Source organism: Thalassophryne amazonica, chromosome 2 (assembly GCF_902500255.1).
Source record: "Thalassophryne amazonica chromosome 2, fThaAma1.1, whole genome shotgun sequence".
In the NCBI taxonomy this organism is placed as follows: Eukaryota; Metazoa; Chordata; class Actinopteri; order Batrachoidiformes; family Batrachoididae; genus Thalassophryne; species Thalassophryne amazonica.
In genome coordinates, this window is record NC_047104.1 from 98354261 (window position 1) to 98379841 (window position 25581).

The 25581-nt window shown below is 41.1% G+C and overlaps 1 protein-coding gene and 1 long non-coding RNA gene across 4 annotated transcripts in view; one reads left to right on the forward strand and one right to left on the reverse strand.

Moving 5' to 3' along the window:
* Positions 1 to 2933: 2933 nt before the first annotated feature.
* Positions 2934 to 25581, forward strand: part of zfhx3 (zinc finger homeobox 3) — a 361217-nt gene continuing 338569 nt past the window's right edge. For 2 of the 3 annotated variants that reach the window (XM_034190386.1, XM_034190399.1), the window contains exon 1: positions 15853 to 16558. The gene's annotated coding sequence lies outside the window, so the exon portion shown is untranslated. Of the gene's footprint in view, positions 3250 to 15852; positions 16559 to 25581 lie in introns of those variants that run through there. The other variant, XM_034190392.1, reaches the window with a different exon arrangement.
* LOC117527901 lies at positions 12473 to 17012 on the reverse strand. Its single transcript, XR_004565633.1, has 2 exons — positions 16771 to 17012; positions 12473 to 12712 (listed from the first exon to the last, which is right to left on the reverse strand). It is a non-coding gene; the product is annotated as an uncharacterized LOC117527901 (long non-coding RNA).

A 25581-nucleotide genomic window follows, 5' to 3' on the forward strand; every position in this document is an offset into this window, starting at 1 on the left:
TCCATATGGTTTTTGAAAAAATAATAAGGTCGATACTTTCTAATAGACCTTGTATATCTATCACAGCTTAGAATAGAGAATTTGTCACCAACAAATGCACAGAAAATAATGCATCAGCACATTGTAAATTCTAAAGTATTCCTTGATATTTGCAATTATCAGTGCAATATATACTAAAATGTGCTAGGGCGTAACGCTGCGACAACAGTTGGAGGTATCTTCTTAGTCTGCAGAAGCCTGAAACAAAGAAATTCTGTCCTTAGTTCCTGTATTACTGAACAAGTAATATAATTATACTACTGAAGCAGAGTAGGAGATATAGCTAGGTTTTGACACAAATAATCAAGGACTTCTTCTCAGCCTTACGCTTAGCGACAGTTTTACCTTGCTTTAGAAACATGATGTTTTTTCTAGGAAATTACATTTCTACCTTTACAAAAAAATGTATTACATCAACTTTATGGCCATTATATACAATTTTGATGGCCATAGTAACAAACTGGCTTACCTTGTAATGAAGTAACATCATTGAATAAAGGGAAACTTGAAAAATTGTGCATTGTCAAAAAATAACGTATAATTGCAAAAAACTTTGTCGTATCAATCCCAACATGATACTTGTTTCTCAACCAACTCTGTGTTAGTAATGAAGCACAAACAAACAAACTGACAAAATACAAGGTATTTCTTTAACATTTAACTTTAATGATAATGCTAAATATCAATGTCACACAAAATTGATGAAAAAAGTGCTATTTTGGGGGTAAATTTCATGCATATCTCTGGAAACCGTGTGGAATTTTTCCATGAAATTTCAGTACCTGTCAAAGAGACTGTATGCAACTCACAGATAATCTGGATGGTGCAAAATAAAATAATGGCTTGTTCATGACAAATGTAATGCAAATCAGCAGTTAGGCTTCATTAGTTTTTTGAACTAGGCCATAAGACAAAGATTGAACTCTTTGGCGTGAATGCCAGGTGTATGAAACAAGGCACCATCCCTACAGTGAAGCATGGTGGTGGCAGCATCATGCTGTGGGGATGTTTTTCAGCAACATGAACTGGGAGACTAGTCAGGATTGAGGGACAGATGAATGAAGCAATGTACAGAGACATCCTGGATGAAAACCTGCTCCAGATCGCACTTACCTCAGACTGGGGCGAGGGTTCATTTTTCATCAGGACTATGACCATAATCACACAGCCAAGACATCAAAGGAGTGGCTTCAGAACAACTCTCTAAATGTCCCTTGAGTGGCACCAGGCAGAGCCCAAACCTGAATCTGATTGAACATCTGTGGAGATATCTATAAATGGCTGTGCACCGATGTTCCCCTTTCAACCTGATGGAGCTTGAAAGGTGCTGCAAAAAGGAATGGCCAAAACTGCCCAAAGATACTGTAGGTGAGCCAAGCTTGTGGCATCATATGCAAGGAGACTTGAGGCTTTATTTTAAATAAATTTGCAAAAATTAAAAAATAAACTTTTCATGTTGTCATTATGGGATGTTGTGAGTAGAATTTTGAAGGAAAAATGAATTCACTCCATTTTTGAGTGAAGTCAATAAAAATAAAATGTGGAAAAGGTGAAGAGCTGTGGATTCTTTCTGGATGCATTGCATTGTTTGGCCTGCTGATCACAGGGACTATAGTTGTATGCTTACATCATGAAGAATGCAAATCTGTATATCTTCATACGCAGCTTTATTATTGCAATAAAGCACACAAACATACAGAATATGATGGCATCACTGAGTCACTAAGAATTAATTTTAAATTAATTGGTGTCAAACATTTAAGGTGCATGCTTTGCACTCTCCTGAGTGCCTCATAGTTCAGATTTTAAGACACCTGGTTACCTCTATGAGCTGCTGGATACACGATTAATGTGACCTCTTTAATGTAACTTGTTTAATTTGCTACTTTATGCTAAATCGCTGAGTGTGCAGAAGCAAAGAGTCAAACCCTTTTCAGCTTCCATTCAATCACAACCTCACGAGGATTTCTTTCTTTTTTCCTCCTCCTTATATATCCCTTTTTTAACTGTGTGACTTCACTGCTGTCACTGTTTCCAACTGTGGCCATGAACAAGTCCTGGTTATTTTTGTTGCGTTTTAAATGTTTGCTCCCCAAGCTCCTTATCAGCAACCGCAATATGAACTCTTGGGAACAATTAAGCATGGGCTTTAAGTCAAGTCTAACCACAGAGGTAAAAATAATCACACGTTCCAAATGGAGTGGCTTCAAAAAATAAAAATAAAAAACTATTCAGTTATCACAGAGTGTCTCCCGTCTGCATTCCCTCTGGCCACTGTGGAACTATTTCCAACATATGACAAGCATATTTGCCCAGCTTCACAAACCAGACCCATGTGGAATTCAAAGAGTTTTAACATGTTTTTTTTCATTGCTGGAATTGACAGTTGAAATAATATGTATTGTCTATGAGACTTTGTCTGTTGTATGACGGCAGATCCTCTGCAGAACAGGCAATTATATATGCTATTACAGGAATATGTCTTGTTCTGGTTACAGGGAAATTAGGTTTCTCCCGGAAATCTTTTTTTATTTGTCATTTTAAAAGTCTTCATTGGTATGAGAAGAGAAATTACTCGCTGCAGTTCATTGCTATTAAATGAAATCTTAACATCATAAAAAGCAGTGCTGCAGTAGATGTGTACCAATAATTACGGATTAATTTTGTTGGCTCTGAAAACAGTTGATTAATTTTGAAGTTTTGATGGAAGTCATACTGTTCTGGTTTGTGTCTCCCAAAAGACATTTATTATGTTCTCAAATGTTACAGACTGACAGTGGAGCTGTGGATTTTGATTGCTGTAATGCTTTTCAATGTGTTCTGAGTGCTTTCCTTTTTGTGTGTCTTCTTCTAGGTGATGGCACCAGCCTTTTCTGTGACGTGGGAGTCCCTAAATCCCAAACAGTATAGCTTTGGAAAAAAAAAAATCCTAGAAATAACTGGAATTCTAGGAGTATATCACCAAAATTTCTTAAAGTGCCCAGGCACCGGATCAATAGCTTTACATGATCATTTATTAGTTTTACAAAGAAAGAGACGAAAGTCTGAGCATTAGCAATAGCCGCTGGTCATCCGCCATCGTGTCGACAAACCTGCTGTGACCAAGAGGGTGCGACCTTTCAGTCTGCTGACTACAAACAGACACTTGAAAAGAAAACGCTTTCACAGAGGCTTCCGTGCGGCGGCAACTCAGACCAAAAACCCCATCAGGTAAGGCTGTGAAGTCTCCTTTGCTTCCTGCTGTCCAAACCCCGAACCCGTTTAACTTCTTCAGGGCTTTAAAGTTGAGGTGCCCCCCCACCACCACCACACAAACACACAAACACAGGGCCTGCCTTCAGGGCCAAAGCAAAGCCTCTCTGATAAACGTCCTGCTTTCATAGTTTGCTCACCTGTTTGTTAGAGTCTGTGAACATGTTGAGGTTGTTTGGGTCGATACACACCTCACCCTGGGTTCCCTCACTGTCCGATCGGGTCGCATGCCAAAAAAAGTAAGAGACACACCAAATGTGCAGGCTCTCCTCATTGATCCTGTGACACTGTGTATCCGTGTGTCTTTTCCTTTTTTTTTAGGTGATTTTCTGACCATGCGGATGGTGAGAAATCGAATTGTTTGCATTGGTTTTGTGTGTTGTGTGTGCTGATGAAATGTCATCACAGAAAGCACATTTTATCCACACTTGAAATCCTGAAAGTCACTTAAAAAATACTCTGTGGCAGCAGATGGAGAATGTATGCCTTTGCTATTGTGGAGCAATCCCTGAATTTTGCATTTACAACTGCAAAATTATTGTATTTTCTGAGGGCCCCTTTACAAATAGTGTGAATTTGGTTGATTTGCGCATAAAGCGAGCATGAAGCAGGATTCGTGTGCAAAACGTGTAAAATCGTAGCTGCTTCAAACGCCTCGTAGACCTGTTGCTACAACTATTTGCGCACACCAGCAGCTGAAAGACAAAGTTTGCGCTGTGCAAACCCATCGAACCCTCTCACAGCAGGTGTCGGCCAAATTTTCAGGTGACACGCACAAACATCTAACACCGCAGCTCGTTTGGCACTTAGAAAATGTGTGGCCATTTGCACTATTAACACTACAACAGTCAGCGGACGATCACTGTCATGCTGGCAGTGAAATTTGTCTAAGTGCCCCACGAGTGTGGCTTTGGTGTGTGTGCGCTAAATTGACAGCAGGTGTGACCGCTGACAGAAGCGGCTGTGGAGATCTGTGGATCTGTACGTCCCAACTGGACAACACGTACTGTGTTTAAACGAACCTGGACTAACAACTGCCCACTGTGACGCACGTGTGGTCTGTTTGCTGTCATCACGTGGACATAAAACATATATTGCTGTGGGGATGGGCTGCAGTGAGCGAGCGAGCGTGTGCATGGCGTGCAAATTGACAGGCTACCCCCAGGTTGAAACGGACCGTCAGATCATAACACGCAGCGGGTGATATGACTAATCACATCACCCATGTGAGCTCTGTTCCACATGACACAGTGTCTTTGCTGCGGCGTGCCAGCCACAAGACACAAGTGTCAGGCAGGACACGTGCGAGCTGCTGGATGCACTGACCAGCAGATGTGAACATGAGAAGAGCGAACTGCTTCTCATTCATGTCATTTCATGACTGTATGTCTGTGCCAAGGGTCATCTACATAGAACATACAGATCATATTTGTATTGCCCGCTTGATAAATGCAGTGTTTTTATATGGTGTTGTGGGTATACCTTTATTTATAAATACGTCCATCTCCTTCCTCATATCAGGCAGGCTCCAGCATACATAGGACAGTGATTGTAGCTCAGTGGTAAAGTTCTGACTGGTAATCAGAGCTTTTGGAAGGCACAGGTTCGAGTCCCATGGGTGGCATGTAATTTTATTTTTTTAATTTCAGCAGCTGCATGAATGTATAGCCCATTGCGCAGCTGCTGTTGAAAAGCTGCTGTGTCCCGCATGCACAGAACGTCGCAGCATGTATTTTTTTATTTCTTATTTATTTTTCTTTCACAGCAGCTTGCACTATGTGTAACCATGTTGTACAGCTGCTGGCAGTGTGTTCCCATTGCATGAACCGTCACACACCGGCATCATGTACAGCCTGCCCGTCGGCGCAATGTTTCGTGGTTTGATCATACAAGCTGTTGCGCTGTGAGTTGCCCTGAGTTGTAAATTTATTCACACTATGTGTGAAGGGGCCCTGAACATGTTTGCTTCAATACAGCAAAATGATAAAAACCAGTGCAGATTTCATTACAACAGATCCAGATCCTGGTTCCCAGCCCTATTTCCTTGATGCTTCCCCGACTTGAAATGAGTTTTGATTTCAATTAAGTGTGTTATTATGACTTACCCTTCTATTTTTACAACCTCTGAGCAGACATACCCTTTGATAACCCTTGTGATCTTTGGTTCCCCCAGCAGCATGGTGGGATTAGTGGTTAGCATTGTTGCCTCAATGGCAAGAAGGTCATGGGTTCGATTCCCACCTGTGGCCTTTCTGTGTGGAGTTTGCATGTTCTCCCCGTGTTTACGTGGGTTCCCTCTGGGTGCTCTGGTTTCCTCCCACATCTAAACACATGAAGGTTAGGTGAACTGGAAACTTAATAATTGTCCAGGTCTCCCTTGAAAAAAAGGTCTCGACCTCAATGGGACTAACCTGGTTAAATAAAGGTTCAATTAAAATAAAAGTGGGTTCAGTCCTAGACTTTATATAAGAACAAGACAACAACGAAGTTAAAAAGAAGCCAAACGATCACTATTGCCCCTTAGTGGCTGGGGTCAGTATAACACTATAAACTCAGCCTTAATAATATTGAACAATTATGGAAAATCTTTGCTATTTGTGAACTACAATTTTATATTTGGTCTTTTTTCCTTGTCAGATCTTTGTGACATCATAAATGGGATGTTTAAAAAATGAGATAAAACGAAAAATTGTCTCATAATGCGAAAGAAATTAAATCACCATCCTCCTTCAGTGTTTGCAGAACTCCAGCCTTTGTCCAAGTATACATGCAAATGCACAAATCTGCAGAAAAACTGACAATAATAAAAAAAACATAGGAAAACATTCCTAGTTATCAAAATGTTGGGAGACCTGTAGTATCCGCTTATTTGTGTGTTTGCTACAAGAGACATGACGTTAGTTTGGAGGCTTTTTATTAGACGGCTGGAGGAACAAAGGACATTTTTTTCGCAGATGCCACTGGTCATCTCTGCTTGCGTGTGTGTGTGTGTGTGTGTGTGTTTGTGTTTTCAGTTAGATTTCTGCTATTGTACATGTGGCAGAAATATGCAAAAATGTCACATTTCTGTTTCACGAATCCATTTTTGGGATTATCTGATGAATAACTATTTCCTTCTAGCATGTCTTTGAAAATATTTTCCTCAATGGGGTTCTCCTTTATGTTCAGCTCAGATTTTCTGTCAGTAGTTTTGGTAAAACCTAATCCAAGGTTGCCTGGCTACGTTCAGTTTTTCTGCTTGATGCGGACACCTGCATGTATTTATTTTTCTTTAGCTGTTGACTTTGAATGACAGAGTGCCTGAGGTGAAAATATTGTAATATTTACCTTTGTAGAAAAGTATTTTCTCCTTCACACAAATGTTAAAACATTAGCTCCTCACCTGCAGGGAAATACTTTATTTTTTATTGTTGTAAAAAGCCTTATTCATAATAAAATGTTCACACAATTATGCAAATAACACTGAAAGCAAACCTGTAATTTTAAAAAAGTTAAATTGTTTTACAAAATTTAATACTGACCAGCAAATTGTTTTGCAAAGAAAATAATGAAATGCAGTAAATAAACAACTTTTCCTTTCTTTCTCTTGCATATTTAAAGGCAATTTTAGTACTGGGAACAATAAAACACTTGAAAGCACATGAAACTATATTTACCGCTGTGGAGCTAATTAAGGACGTGATCTGAAATGTGTTTTGTGTGAAGTCTGAGGTGGGACCCAAAGGGCCAGCAGCCTCACAATAGGACGGCGATAATGCAGCAGAAGTCGGAGAGCTCCAGTATGAGGGAAAGCAGCTCCCCTCCCTGGCCTGTGTGCTGATGGAGCTGCACTCCTCACCCGGGGCTCCAGGGCTCTGACACTGGACCTTATTTTTCATGTGGGCTGCACACGTCTCTGCTGCAGTCAACGTTGCTCCCTTTGTGCCAGCCCTCCCCCCTTTTAGAGCAAAAGACATGCATGATTTCATACATGAAAGATATATGTAATTGGACAGCAGGGCCTATGCAGTGCATTTACAATTCTAAACAGAATATGTTCAAACCAGCTTCCTCTGCCCCCCCCCCCCCTTTTCTGAGAAAACGTATCTGCACGCAAACACACGACATAAGAAAATAGACATAACACAGCTTATCGTTTTTGTTCAAAATATAGAAACAGTCGATGCCACTGTATCTCTGTTATATTTTATCATTTAACATAAACAGATGTGTTGCAGGTGAATGTGAAATCAGGTAGTTGTGCAAATTGTTGCATGTAATAATGAGTTAATGCTGAAGCTGTTGCCACATTGTCTCATGCTTTTGGTGGTTTTAGGAAGAAAATGTCAAGTTCATTATATTATTCATCATGTCATCCGATGACCATTCAATTTGTGATTAACAGCCTTTTATAATGTGCAGCATTTAATGAAACTTTTAAAACTTATGAAACACTACTAAATATCAAACATTTGATATTTTAACAAGGGTTTGAGCACTGCTCACCTTTAAACATACATCATTTGTTTAATGTGATAAACATTTACTTTATTTGGCCTCTGGCTTTATTTTAAACAACAGCAGCTTTTGTCAGTCATTTTATTACTGCGTCAGTAATGCTCTTTTTTGTTGTTATGCACCAGGAAGTACAACAACAAAGAAAATTTTTGTTTTGTTTTTTATGCAGTTTGCAACTATTTATTAATTATTTTTCCCCTTGACACAGTGATGATGGAAAAAACCAAAAACAAAAAATGTTCATGAAAATTCTGTGGTGTCTAAAACTTTTGCACAGTACAGTGTCTTCAAATAAGTAATGAAATAAAAATGTATATATTATAATTGAATAGTGCACCACAGAATCAATAGAACAGGGTTTGCTGCATTGCAAAAGTTATATAAAACCAAATTTGGTTAAACTGTGATTTAAAAACATTTACTTGTATGTTTGAGTCAGCAGTTGTTGTTGTGGGTTTTTTTTATGTGTGAATCTCTGTGTATTTTAATATTACCTGATGACACCTTAATCTACCGAACCACCTAGCAGACCTAAAGTTACTGCAATATGATAGTACACCCCCCCCCCCCAAAAAAGAGAAAATGTTTTTCCACCTACAGACTGAAAATATTGATTACACATGAATAAATAAAAATAAAAAAAAACAGGAAAAAAATAGTTTCACAAGGCAGTGACCTTGATATTTCAAAGCATTACCAGTATTAGAAATGAACTTGAAATAAACTATCAAGCAGACTCATTCAATAATGACAAATTTCAAACCAGCTTCACTTCAAGATTTAAAATTCATTTACAAAGTGCCATGAAAGGATTTATTTTTTGATTGTGATGCACATGCTATCCTCTAACCTATGAAAGAGAGGAAAGAGGACATGACATTTGACCATGGGGAGGGTGTGACCTTTGAAATTCAATTCAATTTATTTATACAGCACCAAATCACGACAAAGCTGCCTCTTAAGACACTTTTTGAAAGTATCTTTTTATCATCATGATTCAACTCATAAACTGCAAAGTTTCAAAGATAGAATGTTCCTAAATTATTCAGAGCCAAATGAGAAGTCATATGAATTGATTTGAACTTGATGTCAGTTGCTTGCTGATTAGCCTGTAGTGTGTCTGTGGTATCAGGAGTTAACCTGAGACAGAAAACAAAAAAATATGAGTTGAATGAAGCTCTAAGGGTGCTGTGCTGAAATTCACTAAATACACTGACAAAGTGAAAAGCAGTCCAGGTATGTTCACACACCTAGCTGAACTGAGCTGAATCTGAGAGTTTGCTGGATGTTTTTTTTTTTTGTTCAGATTATTCAGAGTTGTTAGTGACCTGTGTCTGTTCTGACTGTCCTCACATCACACCTCAAAACTGGATTAGATCTAAGACCACATATACAAGTGACCCAAGTCTGACACACACAAAGCAATCACATGACACAGACATGGTCAGACTCAACAATCAAATTCAGGTTGCTTCACTTCGAACTGATAGTGTGAACACAGGGATTAAACCAAAAAAAGGTCACATTTTGAACTAACGATCTTCATCTCCAATGTTTCATATCTCCCACAGAGGGTCTCTTGCAGGATCCTCAGTTTTAGGTGTTAGCCACGCCCCTCTCTGGCATGCAAAATTAAACACCTTCCTTAACAAGCTAACATAAAAAAAAAAAAAAAAAAAAAAAGGGACCAGCTTCCTTTTATTGGTCCCTGGGTCACTGCTGGGAGCACAGCAGGCTCAGCTGAAGAAGAACAGACAGGCGATCCGTGACCTGCCACACCCCCAAACCCAGCCATGGGCAAGGTTACCTGTGGCACAGCTGATAAATGGAAAAAAAAAAAAAAACTAATTCCAGCGAGGAACTGATTTCCACCGAGCGCATGAGGCGTTTTCACACTTCTGGAAGTGTTGCTTTAAGATGAGCCAGTGTCGTTTTCCTTGTAACTGCACAGATGCTGCATTTGCACCAGTTGAAGTAAAATTACGCATGATGGCACAGTTCTGCGCACAGTTAACACACACACACACAACACGCACGTCTCATTGGCATTCGTCAATCGGCGTCACTGGTGTTCTCACTCAACGTCATTGATTTGAATTGTAAAACCCTTCTCGTCTGATTAGATCTCCAATAATCAGCAATTACGCGCGTAATTTGGCGCATTTACAGTGTTATTTAAAGCTCTGTGCGCAGACGTGTATTTACAAGCTTTGTCTTTGTTTTTTCGCCTTTTAAGGATGTTGTGGCTTCAATCTTTTTTTCTAAATGATTCAAATTTATTTTTGTCTTGTAGTCAGATGATGTTGAGGCATCCAGAGTGCGGTGCATCTTAGCTGTAACCCCCTTGGCAACAATCCAAAATGCGTACATGTGCCCTTCTGTGTCGCTTCCACCTGTCATCTTTCATCTTGTCGTGTTTCTCTCTCTTTCTCTCTCTCTCTCTCTCCATCTCTCTTTCTCTTTTTTTTTGGGGGGGGGGGGGTCTTCTTAAACATCATGGAAAAATACCGTTAAACTTTGTGATATTCATGTGCAAATGCGGCGATCTTTAAAGTGCCTTTTTCAATACATTTGGCAGAGGGAACCAACATTCTCCTTCAGTCTGTGCTGCTGTAGCCTCGAGTGCTCATATGGCTCTGATTTGGGATCCTTCTGTTTCAGCCTCTTCACTGTGCGTAAAAGTGCACGAGTCCCTCGTCCATAAGACAGCAGGATTTATCCATTATTCACCACATCCCCACCTGAAATATACATTGCCACATGACCCGGGCATTGTGTTTTACTGTTTTTTAACAAATAAATCTTAATAATTCATAATTTACACTTTCAGACAGAATCGTAAACCTTTTGGAAAATTACGCGCCAAACACACCATTATTTTATTTTGAAATTATTTCACAGTTTTGATTCTGTTGCATGTGAGAGCTGCCAGATTTGCTACTAGCGGGGGGGGGGGGGGGGGGGGGGGGGGTGGGGAGCGAGAGAGAGAGAGAGAGAGAGAGAGAGAGAGAGAGAGAGAGAGAGAGAGAGACGAGCAGAATTGCAACAAGAAAACAGGCTGTTAAAGTCCAAACTTGTGACCTCTGAGGGGCACAGGTCACCATCATATCCATCACTGGTTTGAAGCGATTTCTTCAAAAATGTTTAATGAATTTGAAGCAGTGGTTTGGGGGTGATGAGGATGTTTCACATGGACTGAGACTTGGCAGCCTCACATACTCTTTTCTTTTTGTCTTTATATTATTATTATTATTATTATTATTATTATTATTATTATTCCTGATGGTTGGAAAAAACATATTGTGTTTTCCCCCCTCTATCGTGGCTAGTGCCAATAACAGGAATAAAACGCCAAATTTAATATTTTTTTAACTATTTTTAAAAACATTGTCACGGCACCGTGACACCGTCCCACTCGCCACGTGCGTGTGCGCACGCCAGCCCACGGCAAGTCGGTGTATACACTGATTTTTATTTTTTCATTTATTTTTTACGTGTTTCCATTTAATCTCAGCTGTTATAATAATATCAAAAAAAAAATCATGGGAGTTTGCCTAAATTGTCCAAACACACCGGATGTTGTTTTGCTGCTTCCCTCCTCCTTTTTCAAATATTATCACAGTCCAGATTTCGAATAATCATGTGGTAACAGTTTTTTTTTTCTAAAATGTAAACGTCAAAAGTGTTTTTGAATTATGCATAGGATCATTACAGGCAGAACGGCTAAATGGCCGGCAGAAAGGATTGATATGCTTCTTGTTTCTCATGTAAATGAGGCAGACTGACCAGACGGACGCTCGTCATTTATTCTGCACCCCCCCCCCAAAAAAAAAAAAAAAAATCACAAGCTTCAGCAGAAAACAGCCGTTTGTTCACTACACAAACACGCTGCCAAACGCTCCTCAGGTGGTGCTGCTTCTTTTTAATTCTACAGAACCGTTTTCAATTGTCACAAGAAATATTTAAATCTGGGGAGACCGTGTCAAAAGATACCAAACAAATAAATAAACGGGCAGATAATAAATCGAATTTTATTCAGTGGAATTTTAATATTTATATTTATTACAACAGCATTTGTTGGTTCACCAAACACAAATTAAAAAAAAAATTCTAATAAGACCAACCACACACTCAAGAAAAGAAAACACCAAAGGGGAGCGGGTGGGGGTGCACTAACAGCAGACATTACAAATAAATAGAAATAAAATAAAAGCACATGTCTCCAGAAAATGTGTCAGACAAAATCTGACAGCACATGTTTTGATTTTGGTCAAATCACGCATGCACATTCCAGCTGAGAACATTTAATCATCTTGTGACACAGTGAACAGCAGTTTTATTCAGTCTTTCGATACAATACAGGCAGGATTAAAATAACAACGCCAATTAAAAACCTGGCTTTTCAGTGTGGTGCCAAACATGACACGCAAATAAAACAGATAAAGCGCTAAACCCAAACACTGCTTTTGAAAAAGTGGAGTCAATGCATGAAATAAACGCTTGGAAAAACATCCAGAAGTGAAATACAGAAGCTTAAAAAAATAACATCCATGACTTCAAACATTTGGAGATAATTAATTTAATTATCGTGAACTTTTAAAACCTGAATATATGCATATTTGTGTTGATGTTTGCGTTAATTAGGTCAAATCCTCTTGTGATCTCAGATGCGCCTTTTTTTCGAACTCCAAATCTATCATATTATCATCTGGAAATGCGCAAACATTAAGCATTATTTTGTGATTTGCACCAGGTTATTGCTAAGCTTTGGGTGCGCGCGCACGGGTTAATGTGAGGAGTAAAGGGAGTTGCACTTTCGCAGCTGGTGTGCAGACGTTTGGCTGCTGTGAGAAGTTGATGCGCTGCTTGATCCCTGTGGTCAGGCTGAACATAAGAGGGCGCTCCCATTGCACCTGGCTGCACCCTGCAGACAGAGCCGGACACGAGAGCGCGTCACATGTGTACGAGCATGCGGCCAAAACTGTCCGCCCTATTCTTAAAATAATAATAATAAAATACAAATAAATAAATAAATAAATAAATAAAATAAATGGTCAACTAAACACTTTTATGCCACTGATTGGAATTATAGTGCCATTAAAATGTGATTAATTTTACGCACAATGTAATATAGTTTTAAAATATTCTCTCTTCTGCATCATATAAAACTTGAACGTTATCAGTCCACTTACACACCTGCTATTTCAAAACGTGTGTTTTCATTAACCTCAACAATAACTGAAATAAATGCAATTTTCCCAACTTATAAATCAAACCGTTTTTACAGATGTTTCCCCGCAATGAACATCTGGAAATATTTTTGATCTCACTCAAACTGTTTACTAAAGAATGTCTGATGCCATTTTCCTCCGTGTTTACCACAACATGAACATAAATGTGTTAATATTGCAGCATCTAAAAATCCATAGAATTTCTAATGGACTGTCATTTTTTTTCTACAGTTGTTTGATTTTTTTATCCAACCCCAAAGCTTTATAAAAGCGAAAATCTTTGATTACGTTTCGTCTCCCTTTGTGTGTTCCACATGAATTAAATATAAAGTAGAATATTGGAAGTTTTTGATGCTTTTTTGTTTCATGAACTTCCGTTGATGGTCATCCGTGCGCGCCACGCGTTTGGCGCATTTTAAGCTGCAGCGCCTTTCTTTGTCACTGTCATAGCCACAGGTTGTGTTGAATTTGCAATGCCACTCATCGATGTGTGCCTATTGAGGCTGGCACGTGGACAGTTATCCTTCCCACAGAGAGGCGCAGTTGAATGTCGGCGACACAAAAGCTTCAGACCCTGTCGCTTCCCCCCGATCTCACCCCACTCCCCCAACCCCCCTCTTTTCAGAGACGCACGGTCCCTAAAAGCGTCTTGTTTGGACTGAGTCCAGTCAGTGATGGAGCCGTGACAGTCAAGAGGCCTTTGCATAACATTTGTAAACTCAACTTTGCATTGTCGGGCCACCGAGTGGCTCCAAGCTGCTTCCTACAAGCCTCAAATTACACCAGACGTGTATTAATTATCTCCTTTATAACGCATCTCGTATGCCATTTCCAACCTATTCTTTTATTATTATTTTTTTTTATTTTTACAAAGAGCAGACGAATCCTGCAGATTTCTGCAGTGTGCATAAGGCGCACGGGGCGCACGGAGTTTCCTTGTTTTTCAGAGCTGGTGCTACATGCGTAAAATCAGGTATCAGATCAGGTATCAGTGCCTCCTTTTGGCTTGTGGAAGGCTCAAGTGCAGCAGCCACGAGAGGAGGAAGGGGGGGGGGGGGGGGTCCTGGTCACACAATGTGCATTATCACAGATTTTGTCGTGTTTTCCCAGCGTGGAAACGTGGGGTCTCCATAAACCCTCACACACTCTAAAGTCAAAGGCCTCTGCTAAATCCTGAATGTATATTTCATATGCAGCTTGGTGTGTGCATTAAAGGAAAATCAGCTGCTACATCCGTGCCAGGCACTTCTATCAACATGCACATTAAAACAATATATATAATTAAAATATAAAAAAAAAAAAAATCACCCATCTACAGATCATCCCCTGAATTCTACAGCGTTTGAACAGTTAGTCACTGTGCCGGAATTTACGCAATTAGATCCGCATTGTTTCAACAAATAGCATCTTATGGGAGCAGGACTTTATGGAGCTGTTTGTACAGAGAGTGTGCACACGCCAGAGTGAAGAATTGTCTATTTCTTCTGAGAAATAACAATAATATATATATATATATATATCACAACAAAGAAACTCAAAGGTTGAGTTTAGGAACACAGCGAGGACACTTTTGCGTCGGTTGCGCATAATTTCCTGAAAGATAATAAGAAACCATTTTTACTCCAAAAACATTAATATGATAGCAAACACTGACTGTCATGTGGTTTTATTCTTTATAAATGTGAGAAGGTAATGATAAACCTGAAGTGAAGTCCGGATATGTCCAAACGTATCCACGCAACTGTGACACTTGATTATTTTGGACAAAGTATTGACACTCTGTCCCGAGCGGTTTACTGACAGATAAAATGTCCAAATCCGTCACGTGATCTTTAAGAAAACCTGGTTATGTTTACTAAACACTTACACTCGCATATTTGTCAAAATGTAAGCAAATTGTCATGTGGCACTGTGAGGTTTCGACGAACACACACACACACACACACACACACACACACACACACACACACACACACACACACACACACACACACACACACACACACACACACACACACACACACACACACACAGATGATTTTTTTTTCTGCACTTAGAAATCTCATATTTCCATAATTCTACTGCTGAAAAAGCGCACGTGTTATCTTATGATTGAGATGACCGGATGGTACATTTTATATATATGAAGCATTATTTTGTGACAGTTAGAGGTGTTATTTTGAACTTACAGCTGGCTGTCAGAGTCCACGTCGTGTCGTCATCGTCACGTTCAAGCAGAATGTATTTATTTTTATTTATTTACCTTAAATATTTATCTGTTTTTCTTATTTAATCAAATAATGTGGGCATACTCCTCTGGTTTATATTAACGTGTTATTGTCAAACCGATCACATTTGTTTTTAAATTATCATGCAGCTCTAAACATTAAATACACACCAGGTCCATATTTTGTATCACGCAGGCTCAAAGTGAACATTTTCCGACTCGCACACGCGCAAATCTGCGTGCAAACTTTCTGTTTGTGCACCTTAATGTCAGTGCTTAAAAATGCACAAACCCAAATGCGCGTGCATGGCTGAAAATATACAATAACCTGTTTTCTTTGCGCACTCAAACGTCATTACACGGCGGCATCTCGAATATAATCATGAGCACAAATCGACCTTTTTCTTGATTGTTCTTTTGATGCGTAATTACAATAAAACACGGTGGGTAATTTAACATCACTTTTAGTTGGGGTTTAATAAGTCGGTTATGCGTTTTAATAAGTTAAATCTCTGTCTTGTGTCGTGCTTAAACTGAAGAGAAGACCAAAAAAAAAAAAAAAAAAAACGACGTGTGACCGCTAATGCGTTGTAAATAGTCAAAGTATGTGCATATATTTGTGGGCAAAATGCGCAAAATGTGAGTAGAAAATGTTTTTAAAAGTCTAAATATCGGCGGCACAGCGCGCTCGCGGCGCGCCCGCAGCTCCAACTTCCCCCCCGTTCTCATCAAACTCACACTTTTCCGCTGCTCTTAATTCCATATTTTCAATTCCTGATCATTACTTTCGTCTTTTCCTACTTGTATCTATCCATCCATTCCTCCCTCCTTCCCCGGGCCCCCTCCCTCTCTCTCTCTCTCTCTCTCTCTCTCTCTCCCTCTCTCTCTCCTTTGCTGAATCTTATTGATCCAGAAGGCGGCTAATTAGCCCTTCCCTTCGTGCCTGTGTAATGAAGCACATGCGCACTGAATTAATCACAGCCATTTTTTGCAGGAAACTAATTAGCAGGAATAAAGATCCAAAGAGTTTTTTCTTTTCAATCATCAGATCTCACTTTCACCTCTTCCTCGCTCCCTCTAACACAAGACTCACCGCCTGCTTTGCATCCAAATTATTTTTATATCGCCTTTAACAACTAATACTTCGGGGTTTTTTCCTCTTTTTTGTAACACTCCGCAACAACAATGATCTTTCTTTTGCCACCCTAAGCGCAAACTGACCAAAAGGGGGACTTGCCTTGATGGGATCTTTAGCTAAATCGTCTCAATACTGGATTAAAAAGCGAGGATCACAAAGCGGCAGCGAGAAATTGTAAGTTTGAACTTTGCGTTTGTGTCTTTTCCTCTCTGTGTCTCCACGATCTCCTTTTCCTCGCTGTGCTCTTTCCTCTTGTCTGCTCCTACTTTTTTCTCTTTTTTAGCGGAGCTGGTTATTCTCACACTGCGAGGAATAACCGGCGATCACAACTTCGTTTTCATGCAACTTCCTTTTGTCTGTTTTATTGTCGATATTTTATTTGTTACCTGTGTGTACACCAGCCTCCGTCCTCTCCTCCTCCGTGTGCGGGAGATAAGAAACGGGCAAATGCAGTCCGATCTCCGCAGTTCGTGGAGGGGGAAAAAAAAAAGAACCAAAAGGGAAAAAAAAAACACATTGTTTTTACGCACAAACGTGCGCATTTCGACCCGGTTCGGAAAAACCTACGCGGGGTTTTATCGGCGTCGAGGAGCCCGACAGAGGCTCGACACGCGGTGTGGGGAGAGAGAGCGGAGCAGCGGCGGCTCCTCGTTGAGCGCAGCCCCGGAAAAGGAGCTCCAAGTCCAGCTTGTGGGTCCGCGTGCGTCCGGGCGGCTGCGGAGAATCTCGCCGGTTCTCTCATTTTTTGGCACATTTGACACACATCCAGGAGTTTTCGTCTTACAAAACCTTCAGGGGAGGAAAAAAAAACAAAAAAAATCCTCGCGGATATTTTCTCCGTCTGTGGAACGCGTCGTCCCCTCCGCCCCGTTTCTCTTCTCTTAACCCCACTTTTTTCGCCATCCCCCCCTTTAAAAAAATGTTTGCCTCTTTTTGGTGCGTTCTTGTAATATTTCTCCCCTCTCCATTCTTTCCCCCGGCCGAAGTCACATGTAAATCGATTGGCGTGTGCGTGCGTAACGGGGCTTGAGGAAAAACGGAGCCCCGGGTCTCTCTCCTCCGTGACAGGACCGGATCAGCAGGAGCTCGGAGGAGGCGGACAGCCCGGAGCGGAGGAGATACACGAGCACACTCCTACTGCTGCCTCCGAACACTCCTCGGCTGGACCGCATCTAAACTTTCAGGACGTTTTTCGAGAAACATCACTCTGAAAGTGAAGTTTGTGTTGAGAACCCCAGAGACCCCGGAGAGTATCCGCTTTAACAGCGCACACTCAGGTTCCGTGTGTGCAGCAGCCGCAGCGACTTAACGTCGTTTTAGGAAGAAAAATACACACAACTACAAGAAAATACAAAATAATACTAATAAAGAGGGTAGGCTGCTCGGGCCTCTCCAAAATTATTTTTCTTAAATTTATTTTTGCACTAAATTCGGCGAAAAAAGTCCCTCTACAGAAATGCATTTGATCTTGACATTTACCGAGTGAAATCTCCACGCGGAGTGAAACCCGTGCAAGAGAATTTATCGGTCATCATTGGATATTTTTAAGCGATTGAAAGACGCGCAAAAAAGGAGGAAAGCGCTTTTCCGTGCGCGCACAGGAAAGGATATGTGCACCATTGATGGGGGTGGTGATGGTGTGGGGGGTGTAGGAGGTCAGATAGCAAGCAACATGGGGGGACAGGGGTCATGGAGTGAGTGTGGAGATAAAAAAGAAAGAGAGGACTCCCCCCCCCCCCTTTTTTTTTTTTTTTTTTTTTTTTTTTGCAGACCAGGCAGATGGGGGAGAAAGAGAGAGAGTCTGGGAGTAAAGGGTGATGTTGGTATGTTTGGGGAAGCCACACAAAGCACTTGTGGTTGTCAGCATCTGCAGGATTTTAGACTTTGGCTTTAGTTTTGGGCAGGAGAAACAAAAATAGGCAAGTAAAAGGTTTAATAAAAAAAAAATACAAGGCTGTCAGGCAGAGAGAAAGCGGGCGGATGGGGGATTATGGGTAGGATGGTTGAGGGGCTTAGTAGCATGGAGGGGGTTGGGTGTAGGGGTCAGATAGCCATGGGCCACATAGGAGGTCACACAAACAGACCTCCAGCTTTCCAGAGGAGCAGTGTTTTTACACAGCGATCGCCTTTTTGTCTTTTCCTTTTCGTTTGAATGTTTTTGACCCCATAGTTTCAGTTTTGGGCCTGCACAGTGCTTAGGACAGGTACAGCTGCTCCTGTGCCCAAACTGATGTCATCCGGTTCCTTTTCCCGCCTGATACCTGCACTCCTCCTCCTCCTCCTCCTCCTCCTCACCACCATCATCTTCATCTTCCTCCCTCGCTCTGTCCTCTCTTACAAAACAAAAGAGCAGAAATGTTCTCCGTCATCTCACCTGTCTTATTTTCTCACCTGGGTCCATTGTCATATTTATATTTAATTATGTCACTTACTGTCAAAGGTCTAGAAATGTCATTGGCTGTGTGTGTGTGTGTGTGTGTGTGTGTGTGTGTGTGTGTGTGTGTGTGTGTGTGTGTGTGTTGTGTCACATGTGTGTTTGTCAGCGTTTGGTGAAGCTAACTATTCCCATATATTACTGTCATCGTGCAAGTGATGCATTTGAGTGCCGTGTACCAGCATGACGTTATGAAATAATAATGATGCTTGAATTTATTTATTTTTTTTAGTGGTAAATCAAGCAAGGTTAGAGTACATGTTTTTAATTTCCTTTTATATATGCAGGTTTAATTTTTTTAAGTCATCCATTTTAATGTTTTTTTTTTAAATAACACACTTCTGTATAATTTGGTTATTAACCATACCTTAAGCAAACATGGGAAATATATTACATTTGCAGATTTTTTTACAATAATATGGGAGTATACCACTCATGTATTGTAAATAATAATAATAATTATTATTCTAAAAAACCCACTGGTTAAGGATGTTTACACCACTGCATGTTTATGGAACATTGCGACTGAGTTCAGAGTTATTTACAGGCTTTAGACTTGTCATAATAAACAGTGCTGTTTTATTTTTGGATTAAAATGATTGAAATTGGCGCCGTCGTGTGTTTGTCGCCGTGCTGTCCAGTGTACACTGAGTCTGGTTGTATGATTTATCCACAAAGCTCATGTGGTCCAGCCGTTGTGCACAACACGAGCACGGTATTTGTAGTAGTAGTTGTGGCGCTGTGGTGGCAGTTTCCCTAAGCGAGGTGCTGCTCAGCCTCCTGCTTCTTGCACTGTAGGCTCTCCGTTCCGGATGACGACGGCGGCGGCGTTCAGACGTCACATGAACGTGTATATCGCATCCAGTTGGGAAAGTCATCATGGATAGGCGTGTTCCACGGTTTGGGGGAGACAGCGCCTCTGGCTGTCCTCACCCCTTCTCTTCCTCTCAGTGTGCCTCCCCCTCCTTATCTCCCACCTATCTGCTGTCGGGCACCACGGGGAGGCTCGCTGCCAGGTCTTCGGTTGGAGAGAGCCCTCTTTGGGTGAACAGTAGGCTCAGACTTTCACAGGAGATTCAGCACACCGAACTTAGTATTATTTTTTTTTAAAGAGCACGGATACCAAACAGATATTATTGTTGTCAGCTGCATAATCTAAATTATTTTGTACATTTTACATTTTATGGTAATCGGTCACCATAACAGAAATTTTGACTCGTCTTGTGTAACTGAGTGTTGCTCCATATGGGAGGCAAAGCTACACAAATCTAAATATGTTAGCAGGGCTACCCCCGCGTGGCCGGATGTGTAGATGCAGATGAAAAATTTAGATGTATTGTGTGCCTTTTTTTTTTTTATATGTAAGGTCCTGCAGCTCAGACCAGTTCTTCCAGTTGTGTTGCAGCCGAGGCCAGTTTGCATATTGTGGTATCATAAAGCAGCAGGCAGGATGGGGGGCAGTGAGAAGGGCGAGATGACATGTTCAGGTGTGTGTATGTTTTAGCTGACCTTTAATCCCAACAGTCCTCTGCTTTCTGACGGGACTCCCCTTTAACCCCAGTAATCCCGCCCCCACTTCCTTTTTTAATTTTTCATTTTTTTATCCTGTTTTGAGCTTTTTATCTTTGATAGTGTCAGTCTTTTCATTTCATTTTATTTATTTATTTATTTTTTGTGGTTTGTTTCACAATATGTTGTTGTGTTAACAGTGTTAGCCAAATCGTTGCGGCGGTGTAGATTTATGTCTTGAGAAGACATGCATGTGTCTGTGTGCTTGGGTTTGAAGCATTGACTTGATTTGTGTGGATGCTGCATTTCTGAACATTTATGCCAAATATGCCACAGCAAGGTCTTGTTAAATATTTTAATTTTTTTGTACTAATGATTCATTTTAATTTAAAAAAAAATCCAGCACTTCTATTCAAATGCTACAACAGATACATGTTATCACAAACACAGCACTGCTACAGTGATGTCATAAAGGCAAGTGGGGGGGTTCCATTTCCAGTATTATTGGGTTGTGTGTTGTTATGTGTGTTCTGGGGTAGAGATGGTGACTGTGCATGTGCACGCGCAGTCTTAACTGATAAAGATTTCTATTCCATTAGTAGCGTTAAAGTGTTGCAGTATCATTTTAGATTTATTGTTCACAATCATGCTGTTGTGTTTTGCTGCGTTGCTGGCCACAGCAGACCTGTGTGGTGCGTTTCCCATCCTAGGACTTGACAGGAAAGCTGGTGTGTGGGTGCACCACGGCCGCTGCCGCCGCGCACAGTTCATATTTGCAGTGACTGCCTCATGGAATGACGGCGTTGCGTGCACCTAGGTGAGGCAAGGGCTGACGGCAGCAGCTCCAAAGGCTGCTAACCGAGCAGCGGTCTGTACAGCCACCCCTCTGTTGGACCCCGGCAGGCCAACATTCCTCCCGCCCCGCTGCTGGCGCTTATCATCACAAAGGACCGAATGCATAAAATATGGCGGACGCTTAGACACAGGCAGCCCAGGTCGGCTTTCTCCCTCCACTACTGAGCCCAGGAACAATAACGCGGGCCCCCTCTGGCCTCGTGACTCTGACGACACACACGCCGTCTTTTTATTTCTTTGTCACCCTCTTCCTGTTCCTGTGAGCTCCGTGCGCCGCACTCATAACTGCCCTCACGTTGTTTATGTGTGTCTGTGAAATTTAAAGTGTGTGACACACACACAGAGTGTCAGGTTTAAAGTAAAATGAGGTGAATACTCCATATTGTCTGTTGTGCAACAGATTTTTCATCTAAAAATTCCTGATGGCATTGATGTGGATTTTAAAGTTATGCAACGTCATAACTTGTGTTTCAAATACACGCTGTGTGTGTGTGTGTGCATAAGCTATCAGCGTCTTTCTTTCCTGTCGGTCAGCAGACTGGAGCTGATTTCAAAAGCAAGATAACGAGCGACGTAAAACGATATGAACACGGAGTCCCGCCTGCCATTCCTATACTATCACACATTCGTGTTTCCCACTGATACACGTCACTTATCCTTCTACATTTTAATGTATTTAATTAAATGTTACTATTTCTCACTTTCTCTTCAATATCACTGCATGTTTTCATATTCTCAGCTGAAGGTGGTTTTATTTAGGCTGTATTTATGTAAACTAGCTTCCTGCTTTGCACTGCGTCCGCGTTGGCTCAGAGGTCTGCATGCGCGACGCGTCCGATAGCTGCTCGGACCGCGGCACTTCCTCCCAGCGTACCTCACAGCTTATCTCGCTCAGGATTACAGAGAGAAGAAAAGAAGGAGCACTCTTTCCTTCTCACACTTTCTTTCCTTTTTTGGATTCACACACATGCAGACGCAGAAAAAAGAGATTTGTAACAAAAAAAAGTGTAATTCACTTGCAAATGGGTAGCAGCCTGTCTGTGTATCCCGATGGAGGAGAGAGAGAGAGAGAGAGAGAGAGAGAGAGAGAGAGAGAGAGAGAGAGAGAGAGAGAGAGAGAGAGAGAGAGAGAGGAAGCAGCGAAGATGACAAAACGTAGAGCAGGTTGTAGTGTATTTCGGTGTAAGAGGGCTGAGGAGACGTTGGCCGCTGTTTCCTCCTGGTTGTCACATTTTGTACAGTGCTAGGTTCTTGCGGGATGCCTGAGTGTGTTTTGTTGTTCTGCAGTGTGTGTGTGTGTGAGATGGTTGCAGTTGCACGCGTTGTTCCTCGCTCCCGGGTGTTGTTGCCTCGGAGCCCCCAGGCGGCCGATGTGGCGGCAGTGAAGGGGTTAAGAAGCAGGGATAGCCCTCTTTTGTCTCTGTGGCCCTCTTTGCCATTGTTGTGGTGGAACTGAGCTCGGAGCACCGCACTTGACCACAGCAAAGCAATAAAATGGCCTCTAAGTGCTGTAGCCTCTGTAGTCCTCTGATGTCAGCTCTCTTCCAGGCTCCTGCTGCTATATTTCTCTCTCTCCCTCTCTTGCTGTCGCTCTCTCTTTTTTCCTTACAAACACATGAGGGCCTGCTTCTGAGTGCATGTGCAACCTAAAACATGATACTGCTCATTTAGATACGTAAGCTGTTTTTCTGCACAGACACATTCAGATTTTATTTTTCATTTTCTGTGAAATTGTGTCAAGAAGTACAAATTATCTTTTGTTCGTGATTTTTTTTTTTTAATGTTTTTTGGAATTTGCATACTGACTATTTTAAAAGTCCTCCAACATAATAGATCACACACATTTTTTATGGCTATTGATTAATATTTAATTGTGTCATATACATATTTTTAACAAGCCAACATCAGTTACTAGGGGATCTATTTTGACAGTCTCTGGTGCACTGTCTAAAAATCATCATGCAGGTACATTGGGGGCTTGTAAACTTGTGTCCATGGTTTGTAATCTGAGTGCAGGGTGCAAAGGGGCTGTATTTCATCACAAAATAATCATGGGATTGTCACCGGTTATTGCTTTTCAGAGACTGCTGCACCACCAACTGGTCCATTGCTATGTAGATGGTGAACTCAGTAGTGAGAGGTTTTCTGGTGAGCAACTATTTCTGCATTCAAATCATCAAACCACACAACTGTAACCGGTAGCAGCTATCATCCACAGCAGATCGCAGAGGTGAAGCCTTAGAGCGCCTCCTGTAATTTTCCACTGGACACAGCATCCAGTTATTTTCTGCTGCCTCTCTATGGCAAAGTGCTAGCAATGCACCTGACCACACCTCATTTTAAGACCAACATGCCCATGTACACATAGATGAGTCCAAGCACTTTTGCTACAAAAATAATGCCGGTGTCGCAGACCGAATGGTCCCCTCTAAAAATTGGTCCGCCCTGCCTTCACTGCGTCTTCACTGCACATGCATCATTTCGGCGCGTCGGCAGCAATTCACCGATTATCGTCTCATTTCTGCTTAAAACTGCACTCCAGTCATCATCTGTCACAGCTACAGGTATCTGAAGCTTTTGTACAACAATCATTTCCATATAAATTCAGCATTGTTTCATAATAAAAGACAGGAGAGTGATCAGAGCACCACAGCAGCACAACTGAGTCTGACTCTCTGAGTCTGAATCTGTACATCCAAAGCAATCAAAGGGAACAATGTGATTATTAACCATCAGATGACAAATCAAAACCTCTTAAATCATTCTAAAGTCAGTTTTATGCAGAAACAAGGCGATAATCAGTGAATCGCTGCTGACGCTCTGAAATGACGTAGACGCAGCAGCACATCAGACTCAGATGTGCTGATGTCGCGCTCTGATCGGTCCCCCATCTTTTATTATGAAATAATGCTGAATTTATGTGGAAGTGATTGTTGTACAGAAGCTTCAGATATCTGTCGCTGAGATAGATAATGACTGGAGTGCAGTTTGAAGCAGAAACAAGATGATAATTGGTGAATCACTGGTGATGCTCAGAAATGATGCATGCTCAGTGAAGGCACAGTGACAACACAGTGAAGGCAGGACAGACCGATTTTTAAGGGGGGGGCGTTCGGTCGGCGACAGTGGCACGGGGAGTGAAAATGATAACTGTGTTAGTTGGAAACTAGCAACTTTGTGCTAGGTGTTGGATAGTGTCCTCAGTTGCTTCTAAGCAGTTACTGAAATGGGCAAAAATTCACTAGAGACGCTAAAGTACAGCATCCTCAATGTGCCCTCTTTTTTCAGGTCACTAAAAATATCCTGTTTTTGTGCGTGTTGCTTTAAATGTGAAGGAGCTGCTGTTTGCCTCTTATAACTTATGATACAGAAGTCTAAAATGAGGCTTTTCAGCCCCAAATTTTGCTAATAGCAGGGGAATTTGTACATACCCAGTCATAGAGTTGTGGGAATTTGAGCACGTATAGCAAAAAACGTTACCCCATTTACTGTAAAAAGTACATTAAAACCCACATTGCAGAATATGAGCCTTTAAATAAAATTGTTCTAATATTGTGAGTGTTGTATGTCTATCGGAATTTCAGTGTACAGACTGATTGAGACCATTACCACTAGGATTCCACTTTTTCATGTCTGATATCGATACTGGAACTTTCGGTATCCGCTGATACCAATCCTAATCCAATACCATTTCTGCTGTCTTTAAAACAACTCATTATTAATAAATGCATTTGTCTGGATGTACTTTGATAAACTAGCTATCAAACAAATAATCAGCTCAAACTGTGAAACATGTTCTGTGGAGCTAAAGGAAACATACAGAGCCCACACCATGAGTCAGATGTGCAATGTCAGATTTTATTATTTAATTTTATATATCATCAGACTAAATATATATAGAGTAGAACATTTTAGGTTGGTGCACTCCTAGTTACCACCACCTGATACTTATCAAATTGAACATACTGGTTCTAGTCTTATACCTACTGAACAATATAAATGAATGCAACAGTTTTATTGATCTTGTATTAATGGCAATAATGAAGCAATCACTTCAGTGAAAAACAATAGATAATGTGAGGATATGTATTATTATAATGCATGGTGTTGGTGGTATTATTTTTGGATGCCCAGATGATTGTTTATAGCAGAGTCCCACCTTTGCACACATTGCAATTAAAAAGAAAATATACTGCATGTATGTCTGTCGCCATCCCGTCTCATCTCGGCAAATAAGTATTTGGCTGTTGCAGCAAGCATGTCAGTGGATTTGTGAAAGATTTCTGATTGGCTGAATTATAATTGGCAGTGTCTTGAGTTTGAAGTATTTATGCCAGGTGTCAGACCGCGTTCCGTGCAGTCTCTGTTAAACCTAACACCAAACTGCAATTAAAGCACC